The following is an 18,531-nucleotide window of genomic DNA, read 5'->3' on the forward strand; positions in this document are numbered from 1 at the left end:
TTTGCTTCTGTTCTCCTTCCTTGTTTGCTACCCATGTATTATGTTCATTCACCGTTCAGAAATACCACTCAATTCACAAAGAAGCCAGTAACACACTAAAATATACGATCAAAGTTACAAAATATTCTTACGAAATAGTATTATTTGTATATAATGTGAGACGTCGCGCACGGTCGTAAAGGCCAGTTGGTGAACAAAAGCTTTGTTACGAGGAACTTATTAGAGCTAGATTAAATTATTAGAACTAAATTAATTCATATACAATATGTAAGGGCGAGTTAACATGAAGGTATAGAGAAGCGCCGGTTTTGGGCAAGTGAGCTCAGTTACTGGTATTATGTGCACGATAGTTCTTCAGCACGGTCTTTAAAACCGTGACGCTACTTCCGAAGGGTTCATGCTGTTCCGCCACCAAGGAATTTCGAAATCGTTTCCTTCACAACGACTTGTGTGAGCTTTGTACCCCTTTTGTGACCCCATTTCCATGCTATGTGTACCACAACTACTGCGCAAAATATGCCTTCAAGATGGGAAGAAAGGTACCCACTGTCCCACCGGTATCAATTTTCGATTTTTCTTTTGCATTGTTTAGCGCATGTTTGTATCGTTTTCTGCACTTCTTTTCACGGTTTGTGAAGCACAGGAAGTGGGTGAAAATCGGCAATCAACGTACCAGGAAAATACCCACTGTTCCAACACTATCGAATTTTGAGGTCGTTTTTTCTACATGTATAGTGCATCGGTTTGTACGCCAATTTTCACGTCTTTGAATTACCGTAAGTGGGTTAAAATGTTCCTCCATGGTAAAAAGACATGGCCCATGGTTCCGCCACTATCGATTTTAAAGGGCGTTTCTTTCCCACCGTTTAGTGCCTATTTCGTGCCTTCTGTTCGTCTATTTCTACGTTTTGTGCATCACCAGATGTAGGTCAATATGAGCCTTCAAATATGGCGGTAACGAACAAATTTCGAGATGGTTTCCATCACCTCGTTTTGTGAGTGTTATGTACCGTTTTGTGAGCCTTACACATTCTGTGCATCTCTGGTAGTGGGTCAAAATGCACTTTCAAGGTGAGAAGAAAAATGACCCACTGTCCCACTGGTATCGAATTTCGAGGCTACTTATACGCACCGTTTAGTGGCTCATTTGTTCCAGTCTTACACAAATGTTCACGTTTTGTCTGTCACCAGAAGTGGGTCGAAGACGGCCTACAATTATGGCAGAGAACAAATTTTCGTCTCAATATCAAGGACCATTTCAATCCATTTCCACTAATGCACAGGTCAATAGAAATCACTCACAAAACAATACGAAGGAAACGAACTCGAACATCGGTTGTGACGGAACAGCATTAACTTGTTTTGCTATACTTATAGGCCCATTTTGACCCATTTCCGTTGACAAAATAGGCACTAAAACTTTCGAACGAAGCGACCTCTAAATTGTAAAGTGCCGGAAAATGGGTTATTTTCGTCCCACATTTTGACCTATTTCCCGTGACTCAACAAACGTGGAACTAGACACACAAGAAAGCACAAAGCAGACACTAAATGATGTGAAAGAAGCGACCTCGAAATTCGATTTTGGCAGAAAGTGGGTCATCTTTGTCCCTCATTCTCACATTCCACCCACTTCGTTTCACCGACTTCCAGGGATACAAAATACGTGGAAATACGTGCACAAAACGGCACAAAACAATGAGAATGAAACGATTTCGAAATTCGTTGGTGGCATAACAGCTTTAACGTGTTCCACCATACTTGTAGGCTCATTTTGCCCCACTTCCGGTGAAGCATAAAACGAGGGAATGGACGTACAGAATACGCATAAAATAATGTGAAATAAACGACCTCTAAATTCATTGGTGGCGGAACAAGTTAATGCTGCTGCTTCCAGCTGTTCAGAGCATCAAAGTAACTGTCCTGTGTTCTGTCAGAACTTGAGACATGTTCAAGAAAAGTCAAATATCTGGAACGAGCAATTCTGAATCACAATTGGTTGCTCATGTTGGATCCGATGAGGCTAGGATGATTGAGAACATTATTCTATGTCTTGTATGGAAACAGTATTGCATCTATAGTCCTCGGACATTGTACCGTCCCATTTTTACCTTTTGTACAATCATCTCAGAGAACGCCATATCAAATACCCAGTAGAGGTGGGAAACGCACTTCATAAATTTCAAAGCTTACTTAGTTCTACCGCGATGGAATCCATGGCAATCCTGAACGTTGCAAGAAGGTCGTCGATGCTAATGGGGACTACAGCGTTTATCTTCAAGGTAGTCTTAGGTGACGTATCGATGTTCTAAGATGGTGGGTGGAAAAAGAGACACAACTTTCTGGGTTAAGTTTGTAATAATCTCAAAGTTTCATACTTTCAAAGCAGAAATCTCAAAGAACGGGTAATTTGTCCGATTGTGTGAGAGTTTAGTCCATTTGTCTGGGGGTATAGCCCATTTATGTGAACATTACGACAGTTGCTATGTGTGGGTCTTTCGTCCATTCCTGTGGGAGCCATGACCGATTATGTGGAGGTTTTGCATTTCATGAGTAAGATAGTTTTGACTGTGGAAATTTGGAACGTTATTGCATTTGAGGGATTTGTTAATTTGCGTCGGAGTTATGTGTGGACGCTTCGATATTTCTTGAGTGTAGGAGTATTGACCAGATCCTACTAAATAAAACGTGTCTGTTTCTTCAGTAATGTCATCTGAAAATCTCATCTACTTGTCATACTGGAACTATGCACAAAGTGTGAATTTTATGGTTATCCTAGAAATACGTACCTTTATGATCCTTAAACTTCATATCTTTTTGAGTGTTCCTAATATTTATGAACTGTGTCGAGTCACTTCCCTGAATGTTTCCTGAAATGTTTCCTGAAATTTTGTTATTTGATCGACTAAGGTTTCATAACTGTAAAGGCTGTATTGCTTGTAATATACTTATTTTCATTTAAACGAACCCTAAAATAATAAATTATAGTACATTACTACATTGTTTTGTTACAGAAAGCTATAGAAGCAATAATATATGAAATAAAATTTAGTTGTAATTTAAAATGTAAAAGTTACTGTATTACCGAACTTTTTTGCTGGTGACGGTACTAGTTCAGCATGGAGCATCACCGAAAAAGGTTATATTTTCTGGGTTCTAGTTTTAGGCCTTCTATCAAACTTTACAAAGTAAAAAATACCTCACTGCTATCTTTCCTTTTTCTTTATCCTTCTATGCTTCTATATATACACTATCAGACACTCCTGTAAATGCCATTCGATAAAGAAAGATATAACATAACAAATATTTCCGTATATATTGTTTGTTTAATAAGCGAATAGAATTGTACCTACCTGTTCACAAAAAAGCTGAAAAATCATTCAGAAACTAAATCCGAAAAAGTAATCCTAGATCCGTCACAATTCCCCGCAGATCTATACACAGGGAATTGCATGTTCCCGCCGTTCTTTATATAGACACTATGTGAAAATGTAAAAACAAAATCAAACTACTGATTTCTGAGATAAATATTGATTCCACACCTCATGCACAGTTCAAATATGCAAAATCAATCATTATCTTAAGGACATATTGCTGAAAACGACGGAAAATAGGTATTTAAACATTCAAGTAGAAACCTGTGCTTGGAGCGATTCTATTATCAATATTATAACACTATCTCCTGTAAGTTGCGTCTGTGGTCAAGCGGGTTTAGTACTGCTACTAACATTTCTGAAACAATGTCGACGGTTCGAGCCTCCGTGCGGAAAGCTAAAGTTTTTCTTCCTTTTTTAAAAAAAAATATATGAGAACATTTTATAAATATAAATTTCTACTGTGAAGTGATTGGAAAAACATTATCCGACAAACTGTCACTTTTCAAATCCCTGTCACCTTTACTAGCCCGCCATGTCTATAATTCATATACGAAAAACGCTAAAAAATGAGAAATGTGAACACAGTTGAATACCTAAAACCACACGTCCAAAATGAAAATTATTCATATATATATTTCGGGGGGCTTTGCTAACTTCATTCTTGGAAATGTGAACATTCTACAAGATAGTTCATTCACTTTACAATATTTTATTTGAATAAACATAAAATTTCGCGTGGGGATGAAACCCGGAAGTCCCCTAAAATACATGTATATATTTATGCTTGTATTTTTTCTTTTTGCATTACAAAAATTTAGGGTACCTCATAATCTGTATTCTTATAAAGCAATTTGAACAATTATTTAGAAAATATGTACTGCTTATAATCGGATTAAATTGCAATGCCAGTAATCTGTAATATCTTACATTTTTATTCATTTACATTTAATGTGTACTTGTTTTATACTGTATAGCATGCATATTAGCTGCTACATAAGAAACAATTATCTATAATTGAATTTAAGTAGGAAATCGATATAGTTATTATAAGAAGAAGCTTGTGAAAATGAAGTGTATAATAATAGTTGTATCTGAAATAGATGTTTTGTAATGATGTAATTGGTTACCCCTCCAGCTTTGGAATACTAGGCTCTACAAACTGTCCATCCTTAGGGATGCACAGAGTCGAGTCAAGGCCGAATTTTCCTGACAAAACTCGAGTCGAGACACAGCTCTTCTAATAGAAAAATATACATTTTTCGAGTCGAGGCATCACTTTTAAGAAATATTGTGGACACGAAATGGCCTCAAATCTTGTATCGTGCGCACCCATATCCATGCTACCTAGATAAAATCAATTTTGGATGCGAATATTCAATTTCTTTTAACGGCAATTGTAATCTACCATGCAGATTGAAGTAAGATATTGGCTTAAACTGCTTTATTATCCCATATCCTTCGTATACTGCAATTATATCTAAGTTTGGAATAAATATTTATTATGATTAGATTGTAAACACTGAAGAATATATATTAACCCTGGAATACACAGACAGAAAAAGCTTACGAGAATACATATGTGGGGTGCCAGTGCACCCCATACAATTAAACGCTACTAAAATTATAATACACGAAATTAAATATATTTATTTTACTTTATCAGTTACAAGAATACACAATAAGAGTTTGTATGTATTTTTGAAGAGACACAGCTATTCCTTCCTGCACGAAATACAGACTTCCTTACTGTGCTAAGCACAAACAGCCTCTTTGCATCTGAAACAAAAAGATTTAATTTTTCTGTCCTTATTCCTACGACACATGTAACATCGTGCTTTCTTTGGAAGACTAGATGTTGAATCAATTACAGGTGACAGTTCGTTTTGAATTCCATGGATATTTCTGATACCAATAGAGAAATTAGTCGGGAGATTCTTCTTGTAGCGCTCCAGCGATAGGGTCTAGTTAACTGCAACTCGAGTTATTTTTTTAGAAACTCTGAACGCATGGTTGAGAATTCCATTTATGACCGTTTCTTCCTAATATAGAGGCTCCCCTTATACCTGGATCATTTTCGATGTTACCATCAGTGTCACTCGTGTCACTTCCACTAATTTCATCATCGACTTCCGATTATACTTCAATATTGTCATCGGACTCACTAAAATTACCTTCAGAATCATAATCTTCTTCTAATGTGTTCAGTACAAAGTCTGTAAACTTGCCTGAACGTGCACATACTTTCGTCATCATGCAATTAAACAAATATGCACGCAAGGTATCTAAAACGAATTTCGTCAAAAATTGAATTTAACTTACCTAAATACACAGGTGGGGTGCTGGAGAACCCCAACCCTTTAATATATTCTCTTCTGAAACGAGACAATTTGCTTCACACCCACCACCGTGAATGCCATGCTCCAAAATGAGAATACACGGAAGCACCAACCAATGTGCCTGTGGACAGAGCTACAATGGCGATTAGTATAACGTCTGGGGGGCTCCAGCACCCCCTGTGTATTCCAGGGTTAACACACAATGAGGAAGAACTCAATACTGGTAGTAATTAACAAATTGGTTGCAAGTTTATTTAAAATTAACTCTCGTGAAATCTAAATCAACATTGTTAGAAAGAAAGCAAGAGAACCGTTTTGTTAATTTGGACATATTATAAGAGATTGAGGAATGCGCATTTAATCGAACAGAATATATGAAACTAAATGGAGTGTCATGTGGAACCGCACTTCAAAGAGGATAGGATGTGTAAATGGAAAATGAAAGAAAGCAATGGTTAACAGCAGTAGTCACTATTTACAGCAGATGAGTGAAATCTATTCCCCCAAAAAACGTTCAACAATTCTGAAACATAAGGGAGTCACATTTTCTTCGTTTGCTGACAAAATTGAAAAATGGATTTTGCATATTTTTCGTCTATATCCCTTCAATATCGTTTGCTAACAAACCAAGAACGGTCGACGTCAAGTGAGTGATTTTTGTATATGAAGTTTGGATACAGCGTTCACCGAAGTGACGCAGACGTGGTGTCAAAGCTTCTGGTAGGTCCTATTTCGTAATTGATTTTAGGTCAGTGAGATTTCTTTATACTAAAGGCGTGTCGGCGTGACAAGATCAGAAAGCTCTATAACTCCATACTAAATGTGTGTCATATGATTTATTCAAATCGTCAGGTATTCGGAAAACCATGAGCCCAATTCGTTTTGTTTCACTGCTCGCAAGTTTAACTTAAAATATATTCTTACCTTTCCACAGAAACACAAACTGTTTGAATGCTCATTTTAGTATGTGTGAAATGTATAATTCTACAAGTAATAAAAATTTTCATGTCCATTTCCTAGATTCGATCCCTCGTCCTTTGGCTCAGCAGTTCGATACGTAGACAACTAGACTAATTGCCGTTGTGTAACAGCTTGCAGGAAAATCGGTTTGAACTGCACGAAGGAAATTGAGGGCATTGATTATAGCTGGATTAAGGCAACTGCCATGTGCTCCCATGTATACATAATATCAAAATTCTTTATCTTTAAGTATTACAATGTTGAATTGTTTCTACAGTACAGTTAATAACGGATCAACATATCTTATTACACTTGAAAGAGGAAAATACAGATTTACAGGATGTTTTCGATTGTGAACGTTGGATTGTGGGTTCGAACCTATCATCTTTGGTTTCCTGTTTCCCGAAGATACTCTACGTTGAACTTGAGGAAATGTTTGCCTCAAAAGACCAATATTAAACAGTCCAAGTTCAAAACTAGTTCTCATACCAACTATAGTGATTTCTAATTTAATTTAGAGTTACACCGTGCAGTAAACGTCGGTGGACCATCGACGGGTAACTAGCGACCTCTCACGAAAAATTGATGGCCCCACTGCAACGATCCGCGGTGGCCCCACTTCAGTTTTGAAAATTATACCACCAGTGGACCACCGGTGGCAGAAACGCGACGAAATGCCAATAAATTGCAAAATTACTCCACCAAAATATGTTAAATAGCTTATATGCATGATTCATTTACATTGAGATGAGTCAAAAAGCACTTGCAAACTATATATAAAATTCTCCCAGATCGATGCGTAACAGCTTTGATGTAGAAGCATGGGTTACTCTTGACCCCGAAGCTCACTTTAGAAACATTCGTCAGGAGAAACAAATATATAATAATAAACTCATGCACATGACTGGAGATAAGTCGTTTCGGTCCCTTCGCCGATTCTCCGCGACGAATCGAAAGACGGACCGAAAAGAAGTCATCGCCGCTACGTGGTGAAACAGATTAATAGCAGATAGATACAGATTAATAGGTTTGTTACTGTCTTATTATTTATTTCATTTTTACCATATACTTTTCTGAACGGTTAAGTCTTTTACGCTAAAGAAGACGGGTGATTCATGTAATTAAATTGTAGTTCAAGTAAAATTTAATGTACTTTTAACGGGAATTGAACCTGCTACTATAAGACCCAACAACGAACGCGCTAGGCATTAGATATTAAAACAAAACTGACTTACCGAACGTTTCTTAGTAACTGATTTTTTATTTTTAGTTGTTTTACTCGGTTTTATAGTTTTAGCCTACCTATTTAACAACAGGGGCACGAACAAAGAATTATCACAGATAGGTAAAAACACAATCCTCTCCAAGCGGAAGTAGAACCCGGTACCCCGTAAACCAAAGGCACACATGCTAACCACTGGATTATCTGTGTAAGGTGAACAAAGGAGCAGAAATAAATATATATTGCACATTCTGACGAAACTCAAACGCCCCAATGAAAGCAATATTAAAGGAAAAATGGAAAAACTTAGTGAGCTCTTGAAACACCTCGAAGGTCACCTGGGTATGAAGACAAATCTTTATTCAGATATAACTATCTCGTATAATCGTCGTTAGCTTCGATGACGCATCTTAATCTGCATGGTAATGAGTTAACCAAGCTAGCGACATATTGATGTCCTTGTACTATTTCTTCCCACGCGTCAGAAACTAGCTCCCAAAGTGCGTCAGCTGTCCTTGGTGGGGTATCAGGCCAATTTTCTTGTAGAGTTCTCGTAACTTCCGCCATAGATTTTCAATTGGGTTCAAGTCAGATCCTCTTGGAACTCAGTCAACTAGCTCAACATTGGGTTCCTCTTGAACCTTTTTACAAATAAATGTAATAGTGGAACATACTATATTAACCGTAGCATTTAAATTGAATGTTGCATTACCCAATTTCGAGACCGTGGATTCAACTCCCGATGCTTCTTTTTTCTGTAAACAATAAATCTTTTTTTGTGTTTGTTTACCCGGTTAAAGGGTTTTGCCCTTTCTTCCGGGGAGTGATTCATAAACATTTTGGACTAAATGATATTATAGTAGGTTTATGGGATTTGCCTTTTTTCATTAAGAAATAAATAATTTATACATACATTCAATACTGATAATGATTAATAAAGCGAACGATAATTAAACAATAACAATAATAAAAAACTAATAGGTGCACAATGAGTATATAAGTGAAACGCAGAACAAAATTATATATATACATATAGGCTATAAAGGGAAAAGCCTAGTAACGAAATGGAAAACATAATATATAAACTGAAAGGACGATATGATGAAATCATAATGAATGAATTGCACTAGACGTCAGATCACACGGGTTTGTTAGCGGACATATGGAGTTATATTCTGTTCGTTGGGCCACTCAGGAACTGATGAAGACACGGGAGGCCCATAGTAATTGGGAATCACTATGCGTATGATGGATAAAAATGAGGCGATAGATGACGTGGATGATATATGACAACGATCGCGTGGTCCATAGTGGCAGGGTCCAGTTGGAGGTGATATTATGTAATATAGTGTTCCAGCGGAGAGTTGATGTATCGTGGTGGTGCATCGTTGTCTTTATCGTAGCTTATAAAGTCCTGTACCATTTCATGGTGTAACTCAAACTGAGAAGTAATATATCGGATACGAAGCTGCTTCAAATGTGGAAGTAAGGACGGAAAATCGATAATACCGTACAGGAGCCTAGTTGGACTTGGTAACTGATTCTATGCGCTAACCATAAGGCATATCTCTCCATGATACACAATTTTGATAATATTTATCAGATGCAGAGACCAAAGCCGTGTGACGATATGTTAAGGTACTTCGAATGTTATTTTTGTAGGTATGCAGTACCGTGTATGGTTGTAAGCCCCAGCTTGTACGAACTAGCCTTTTAAGCAAATTGAGTCGATTTTGAGCCTGAGTGACAACCTTCTTAAGACGAGGGATCCAAGATAGTTTACTGTCAAAGGCGATACCAAGGTAAGTCAGAGTCGAATGAACCGGAACTGGTGTATGCTCAACATGAAGGTGTAGTAAAGACGGATTACGGTACACTCTTGAGCATTGTCCTGGTGGTACAAATACAAGCGATTTTGTCTTCGCAGAGTTAATATTCAGTTTCCATACCTTACACCAGTCGACAAATCGATCAAAACAGGCTGCATAAGGTGATCTATTTGCTGAATAGTACAGGCTGTTGAAAGAACATATGTGTAGTCAGCAAACTTAGAAATTTGGATGTTGGCTGGTAATCTGAGATGGGCAACGTATAAGCGATAGAGGAGAGGCGACAAAGACGAACCTTGAGGAACTCCAGAATGTAAGAAGACTTGATTAGAAAGAGTGCTGTTTATGCATATGTATGTCAGACGTCCTGTTAAGAAGGAATTGGCCAATATATATTACCTATGTAGAAAATAGGTAATATATATTGATGTAGTTTATATATAAGCCTAGGATGCCAAACTTTATCAAACGCTTTCTCGAGATTTAACGTGACTAAGCAAGAAGACAAAACCACTTATGTTGGTTATAATCGGCCGTGGTAAGACGTAATATGTGATTTATAGTACTAAAATAGGCCAGAAACCAGCTTGATGGATAGACAGAGGATGGTGATGTCGAATATGGTCATGAAGTCGGCGAACAAGAATCCGTTCCAAGATTTTACAGAGGTAGCTAGTTAAACGAATTGGTCAATACCACGGAACATCCGATGGGGGTTTCTTTGGCTTGGGAAATAAAAGAACCTTCGAGTATTTCCAATGAAGTGGAAGGAAACCAGTATGAAGGATGAAAGTATAAAGTGGGCTGAGGAATAGAAGAAAAGAAAAAAGCGCATGTTTGATGAGTGCATACGAGATGCAATCAAAGCCCGGTGCACTATTGTGTTTCTTTTGTAGACTTGTAGTGATATCTTCTGGTGTTATAGGCTGCGTAAGTGGATTATTTTGTTCAAGATGATTATCTGACGGTTGTAAGTGAACTGAGGTCGGATCAGTTTGGCGGTTGATGATTGTTTGAAATCGTTTTGGCGTATGCCACTCAAGCAACGGAGAAAAGATGTCTTGAAAAAAGAGAGCGAAGGTATTTGTCTTTTTTGAGTCAGTAGTGAGCGGTTGATTGTTTTGAGTGAGCGAATATGGCGTGGATGAAGTTGTGCCAGTATGTTGATGAAACTGATGCCAATATTTGCTTGGATGAGTTTCGGCAGCCAGAGTATTACATGTATTGATTCACTGTTATTTTCCTTACGCAACTATGTAGCTATGTGTTTGGGTATTCTGAGGTAGGTCCAAGAGCTTCTAAGTTGCCACTTATTCGGTACTCTCGGTAAGCTCTACGTGACGCAGTTTTAAATGAAAGGTACTGTGGCGGTAATGGGGTTTATAAAATTGTGCGATAGTAGTAGTAGGAATGGAGCAGTCAGCCGCATTTTGAACTGCATTAGTACGTGTAGTGACTACTAAATCGATGTTATGTTGTAAATTAGGCACTTTGAGCCGAATCATGGCATCGTCAAGTGCGGAGCGGTATTGATCCCAATAAGCCTGATTGTAACGGTATATTTTCTTAGCTCTGACTTAATAGGAACATGATCACTTCCTATGGAATCCAGTATCGAGATGGTGATAGACTGAGTAACAGAAGATGAAGTAATAACAACATCAGGGGTACTGCTACTAGCTGGTCGTGTAGGCTTAGGTAGGATGGGGACTTCTCCAGTAATAGTAATTTGAATTAAATCGAGAAAGTGCTGTTTGTCTCTCAGCGTACGACTATGGAAATTTAGGTCTGCTATAATAATGTAATGCTTAGAGTGGGAGTCAATGAAGCAAAAGCAATCATAGTTGAGTTGTTTTCCGGGGCGAAAATAAATCGAAGCAAAGGTGACGATTTGGCTTCGAAAGTAGATAGTAGTTACGTTATGTTTAGCAAGAGTAATATTATGAGATACTCTTACTGATCGATATGGCAGGCGATTGCAAATACCGATAGCTGTGCCATCATAAAGACGTGGTCCTGGAGGGACATCGTGGCGGAGTATGATATATTTTGGTATGTAGCAATTCAAGTAAGGAGCCAGATATGTTTCGTCAACGCAAAAGCTGATATTCGTTCTTCTTGTAGTAATTGCGTGAAAAGCACTTTATGGGTCAGTAATGAGCGGATGTTCATAAAGAGTAAGGTGTAAGCCATAATAAATACACAGAAAAGGTTAGAAATGAATTTCACCATATTAGACATAAACTTCAAGGAGTTGGATTTGAAGGTGTACTCTGGGCCTAGAATAGGTTTCACGAAGCTGAATATTAAATAGTATTTTAGCTGCGTGAATGATTTCAGTGAGTATGTGAGTCCGAAGAAACGGATGGATATTTTGTAAAGTAATTGTGAGAAAGCGTAGTAAGTCTTCAACCGTAACTGGATGAAGTAATGAGATGGCATGTGGAGTGGCCGGATCAACGGAGCGAATAGGAGCAACCAGTTCCGGCTTTGAAGTTTCAGGTTGTGTTTTGGTTTGCATTTGTAGCTGTATGTCGGATATTTTTCAGGACATGCACTTCATTGCCGTGGTGCCTTTTGATTGGGGCATTCCCTCGTAGAATGTTGCATGGAATAATACCCACATTTAATGATATAAGTGCATTCTGACGTGGGATATGGGTTATACTGCTGGCATCGCTCACAGCACAATGGAAGAGGTGCCGGTACACAGGATAGCTCGACATTATAGCGTCTGCGATAAATATACGCTCCTTTAGACAGAAGTTGATCGATCAGTTGTGGTTGGTTTGTAAGTACTCGTACAAGATAGGATGCAACGTTTTACTGGAAACCCTTTTAATACAGTTTCTCGTATAGTTCGTCATCTGTGATATCTGGTTCTACTTTGCTTATTACTACCGATAACATTGGTGAACGTTTAGGAGGCGGAGGTGTTTTGCGAGTGGTACGAGTTAAGGCAGAGAGTTTTGCTTTGGGCCCAATAGTTTCGAAAGTGGCCTTATTCCGGACATGCGTCGCAAAATTAGACCTGGTTGATTTTATGATAATGACTTTACGTCTTTGGATTATTTCACGGATCTCCGGCCGTGGTATCAATTTGACTAATTGTTAAAAGACGGCGCGTACCGAATCGTATTTGGTGTCAAAATCGGTTAGAAAGAAGTTATAAATGATGTCTTAAGTATAGGTTTCTGAGGTATCTGATCCATTAGTTGTTGAAGCTCAATCCATGTTCTTTGTCTGCTGGTTGTCGTCATTACTAGTGGCTGACCGTTTTGGAGGATCAGAGGTAGAGTCACATCCGTGTGGTGATCTAGAACTAGTTCGTTGATCTCGAGGTGCGCTGTCCCCAGTATCAGTGTTGTCCCCTGTTTTTGCGTTACCGCTTCCCTTAGTGGCAGTATCAATACGGGGATGTGCTTTTTGACGTCCGTTTGGTCCGATATTAATAGGAATTAGTTAATCGAGATTATGCACTAGTCCGGAATCGTTGCTAAGGTCCGTCTTGATGAGAATGGAGCTTAGAGCCCAAGCCCAACTGAAGAAAGAATTGAAATGAAAGATGAAGAAATGATGTTCAAAAAGCAAGATTGCCTTCCGAAAGTGGGAACTTTCGTCAATCCTTTAAGTGCGTAACTGTGCTATGCTGACAAGTACGTTTTGCAATACTTTGTCCTAGCTGGCATAGTAACTAACACAAGAGTGTCTAGACTTCTTGGTAGAGTGATGTATGAATAAACATTTTTTTAGTGCTAGCTTGATGGCTAGCTCCCCCAAAGGGTTATGCCCTTTAAATGGGAAGAGATGGAAGAGGATTGTAGATCGGAGGTATATAATGCTGGTCTATGAGTGCATTCTTTATTTATTAGCTTCAATAACAAACAAAAAATAAACAACAGGTATATTACGAAGATAAATATAGAAATAGATGTGAATGTATGATACAACTGGAGACATTATAGCATTATGCTATAATCATTAGAATGGGAAGTAGGTACTATTTCAAGCGATGGTACTGTTGATTGAGATATAGGCCAATCTGCAGGAGAGAGATTTATAAATAAAACGGACGTAGGAGAGAGGAAGTTTGAAATTCAACAATTTTGCAATGAGACCGTGGTGCCAAACTTTATCAAATGCTTTCTCAAGATCAAATAATACTAAGCAGGATAGTTTGATGGTATTGTAATGATCAGTTATGATAGTGAGCATTCGTAAAAGTTGGTCGTTGATCAGTAATTTGGACGAAAGCCTGCTCGATGATTCGGGAGGAGGTTTTCAACAGAGAGGTGTTGTTGGAGCCTGTGAACAAGAATACGTTTAAGAATTTTGCTGTAGATGGATGTTAATTGAATTGGTCTGTAAGATGCAACGCTATTGGCAGGTTTGTCCGGCTTTTGAAACATTAGTACTTTTGAGGTTTTCCAGTGAGACGGTATGTAACCTATTCTGAGTATAAATGTAAAAATGAGAGCTAAGATGTGTAGGAGAATTTACGGCCCTTCTTTGATATGGCGATATGTGATCTCATCTAGTCCAGGGGCAGTATTGCGATTTCGTGCTATGGTGTCTTGAATTTCGACTGTGGTGATAGGAGCTGTAAGTGGATGGTTAGCGGGAAGAGACTGGGATGGATTTGGTTGAGGATGAGGAGACTGAAATTTAACTTTTTCGACTGGATGAGTTTTTGACTGATTAGTAGGTGGTAGAGGAGTGAAAATGGTTTGTAGGTAATCGGCAAAAGCGTCAGCTTTATCTTTATCGGTATGAAGAGCTTTGTCATGGTGAATTAATGGATATGGTGTATGTGTCTTTTTATCTGTTAGAACGTTGAATCTTTTCCAAAATTTCGTGGGGTGAGCAGTATCTGAAAGTTTATTGCAAGTGTCTATCAAACGCCGTTGTTTATATGCCCGTATATAATTTCGGACTGTCCGTTGAAATTGTCTATGAAGCCTTAAGGATTCCACATTGCCGGTGCGTTGATAATCTCTATAGAGTTCTCTGAACGATGAATAAGTGTAAGGTAATGGGGTGGGAATTGAGGATGATGAGGAGAAATAGTTGACTTAGGAATATGGGAGTTTGCACCTGCTTGAATAGATGATGTGATAACGTCAAGCGCATGATATCATTCTTCTTCTGTAGTAGGGGCTTCTAAGTGTTCAAGACTGCGTGCAAGAGAAATGCGGTATGCTTCCCAGTCTGATTTATCAAAACGTGGGACTTCACGTGATGGAATAGAATCGGACTTGGCGTGTGATAGAAAGTTTAATTGGAAGGTGATCACAGCTCATCGGATCGAGTACGTGCACAGTGCATCGGTCTATGAGATTATGCGAAACTATGACTACATTTGGTGTAGTGTTGGAAACAGTTCGAGTTGGTTTGGGTAGTTGCAGAATAGTGCCGGTAGTATGAGTGGTGATGAAATCCTGGAAGTGGCGTTTTTGACGATCGGTACGCCTGTGAAAACTGATGTCAGCCATGATTACAAACAATCGAAAGTTATTGGATACATATTGAAAAAACCCATAAGGAAGCTCATGACCAGGGCGAATGTAGATTGTGGCAATGGTTACATAAAGGTTTGAAAAATAGAGCGTAACAACCAAGTTTTCAGACAGATTTTGTATTGGAGGATGAAAGATGCGATATAGTAAGTTTCGAGGGAAACCAATAGCTACGCCACCATTTGTTCTGCGGGCTGGTATGGTGTTGTTATGGCGAAGTACATGATAATTTGAAACTTTGTTAGAGCGTGCAGCTGTAAGGTGAGTTTCGTTTAGTAAGAATGCATGAATGGTTTCCTCCAAAAAAGTTGTTCAAACTAAGTCCTGTGTTCCTGTAAGGAACTGATATTCAGAAACAATAAACTAATATGAGAGTCCATATCTGAAAACTCAATGTGGATCAGTTGTAAGGTCAGTGTTGAGAATAGAAGAGTGAAAATATACATTTTGACCAGAGTAAGTAGCTTCAAAGTTAACATTGAGGATTATTTTGGCTGCCAGTTGAATTTGTTGGAAGACGTGTTGCCGTTGAAAGGGAAGAATAATTTGAAGTGCTGTGGTGAGAAAGGAAAGAAACTGGTTGATTTGAATTGGTTTAAAAACAGAAGTTGGTATATCCATAGGATTGTCGGTAGGTGCCGTAACCTTTAAGGGCACAACTAGTTCTGGCTTGCTTGGTTCAGGACGTGGGCTTGCTTTGCACCTGTAGCTAAAAGTGGGATGAGCATCTCCACAAGTACTACACGCTGGCGGATTTTGGAGGTTTGGACAGGTTTTCGTGCTATGAAGTGGCGAGCAGTATCCGCATTTCGCAGGATTACGACCTTCCGCTGTGCTATGCGAGTTATAAATTTGACATTTCTCGCAAGGCAATGGCAGGGGAGCCGGGGTGAGTGATGGCTCCACTCTGTGGCGTTTTTTTAATAAATGAAAGCTCCATTGCAAAGTAAATCGTCAATGTCTCTTGCGAGCTAGTCAAAACGCGGACCATGTAAGTTGCGCCATGGACGCTTCTGATGCGTAAACACTTGAGAATGCTTTTAGTTCCTCGCTGACTTCATCGTCGCTTATACTTGGTTCGACTCCACATATGACTACTGATAAAGCAGGTTGTCGGCGTGGAGGAGGTCGCTGTTTTATATGTTTATCTGTTAGTTTCTGCAGGTTAGCGTTTTTCCCAAAAATTTCAAATTAGTATTTATTTCGAATAGTCGTAGCAAAGTTAGGATCTGGTGATTTAATTATGATCCCGTTGCGAGTTTTAGTGATCTGAGAGACTTGTGCTCGAGTGAAATAGTTTGTTAGTTGAAGAAAAATTTGCTTCTCGTTTTGGAACTTCGGATCGTAATTAGTAAGTAAATAAGAATAGAACGTCGGCTTTGAGATACCATCAAGAGAAGGAAATTGCTGCCTATCGTCAGGAGATTGTATGTCAATCTCGGTAGAGTGAGGTTGCGAACAGTGGTGCTTTTTTGGCGGTGGCGATTTTTGCTGACTCAAGCAGTTCGCACTGGGACTGGGGATCGCGACCGAGATGGGACACCTGCCCGCGAACCAGTGAAGCAGAAGGTGAGGGTGTTGTTTGCCCGGTGTCGATATCCATGGTCGCCTAGGTCGATGTGATGAATCAACAAAGTGCGTAGCTCAGATGAAGGTAGACTGAATGAGAAAATGAAATGATGCAATAGCAAAAAATAAGTGGCCTCTCTCGGGTGAAATCCTCTATCTCGCCCCACCACTACGCCCGTAGTAATGATTGTCTGGTTGCGTCCACTAATCAGGATCGATCAAGGCCTAGACTCGATACTTAGCTACCTCGGCCGGAGAGTTGAGAGCCAATTGGAAGTATGCGAATAAACATGGGTATATTAGGCAAATCCCTTCCCTTCTGAAACTTCCTTGAAGCAAGTTATGTGCTTCTTGTTGTTAATTCTCCTGTCGGTTGCAATGTAATAGTTACAAAAATGTATTTGTAAATATTTCTATATGCAAGGAATATTTGTAAGAGCACGATGATTAAAATCCTGCAGAGAGAGAGATAAACTGTTACACACTAGCTTGTGTCTGATGTGTGATGCTATCTGGTGGGCAATTGTGGTACTAGAGCCCGAAATTAACGGTCACGTACAGATTTCCAATCACTTTGGATTTTGCGGGTAAGACGTAGGGTTATTAAATTTACTTCGTCCGAATTAGGTCAAAACCTACCGAGTGGTAACTATATAATTATAAGAGGATTTTAAGACATTTGCAATCAAATTATGCCAAATATTGTATATTCATAAATAGAATAGGGGGCCCACATGAGCCTTGAGGGCGCCAGTCCCTTGGGCAACCCAAGACCGACGCCTTTCACTGAGGCCCTCGTTCAGTAATAATTTGAGCTCAGGTATCATATTCAAGTTTTAGTGTTGTTTTATAGTATAGGGCATTAAAGAATATTTATTGTAAAGATTATTATAAAGACGATTGTATGTATATATTATTATTGTTGAACTACGTTTACTACGTATCACCTGTTGTCGAAAAGAAAGAACAAGGTTACCTTCTTATTCAACGTGTAGAAAAAAAACATTCTTTTACTTACTAATAAATATGTGTTGTGTTTCACATATCATACTTCACACCATATATATTTATTTTGACCTCTGTTGGCACCAGTCAAAGTTTCAATATTTACTAGAGTCTTTACACGCTACATAATATAAATCTGCGAAATCCAAAGTCCATCAAGGGAGGCAAGCGTAAAAAATACATCTGTCCTCTTGATGTTATATCGTGTGAACTTAGAGAAAAAAAACATTGAAAGTTTTGAACCCCTTAGATATTCTTGTGAGACTAGAAAATGAGAGATCATAATTTAATTTCGTTTGAATCTGATGATTATGAGGTGGATGATAATACTGAAAGTAATGAAAGTAAAAAAATTAGTTTACTCAACATGTTGATACTGAAAATGAGGTTGAGATGGGTTACCCGAATACACAAGTTTTAAGAGGTCCGCCTTGTTGAAAAAGATGTACGAGGTTCACGGGAGCCATTTCGTGCTGAACAAAACGCACGAAGAGCGAGTGGGTTATATTCCGTGGAATTAAATGCTCACGTATTCAGAAAACACTTCTTTTCAGAACAAACTATACAAGCTTAAAGAGAGCCGTTTAATAGTGAATATTTTTCACAGCCAATTAGAGACCCATGCCGGTGTTGTGGAAATATTAGCAGCTCAGGTGAACCTTACATAGGCCAGTCAAAGCTAACTTGGACTAGGGTTCCGATATAACGTGGTGTGAA

Source organism: Thermobia domestica, chromosome 1 (assembly GCF_964235325.1).
Source record: "Thermobia domestica chromosome 1, izTheDome1.hap1.1, whole genome shotgun sequence".
NCBI lineage: Eukaryota > Metazoa > Arthropoda > Insecta > Zygentoma > Lepismatidae > Thermobia > Thermobia domestica.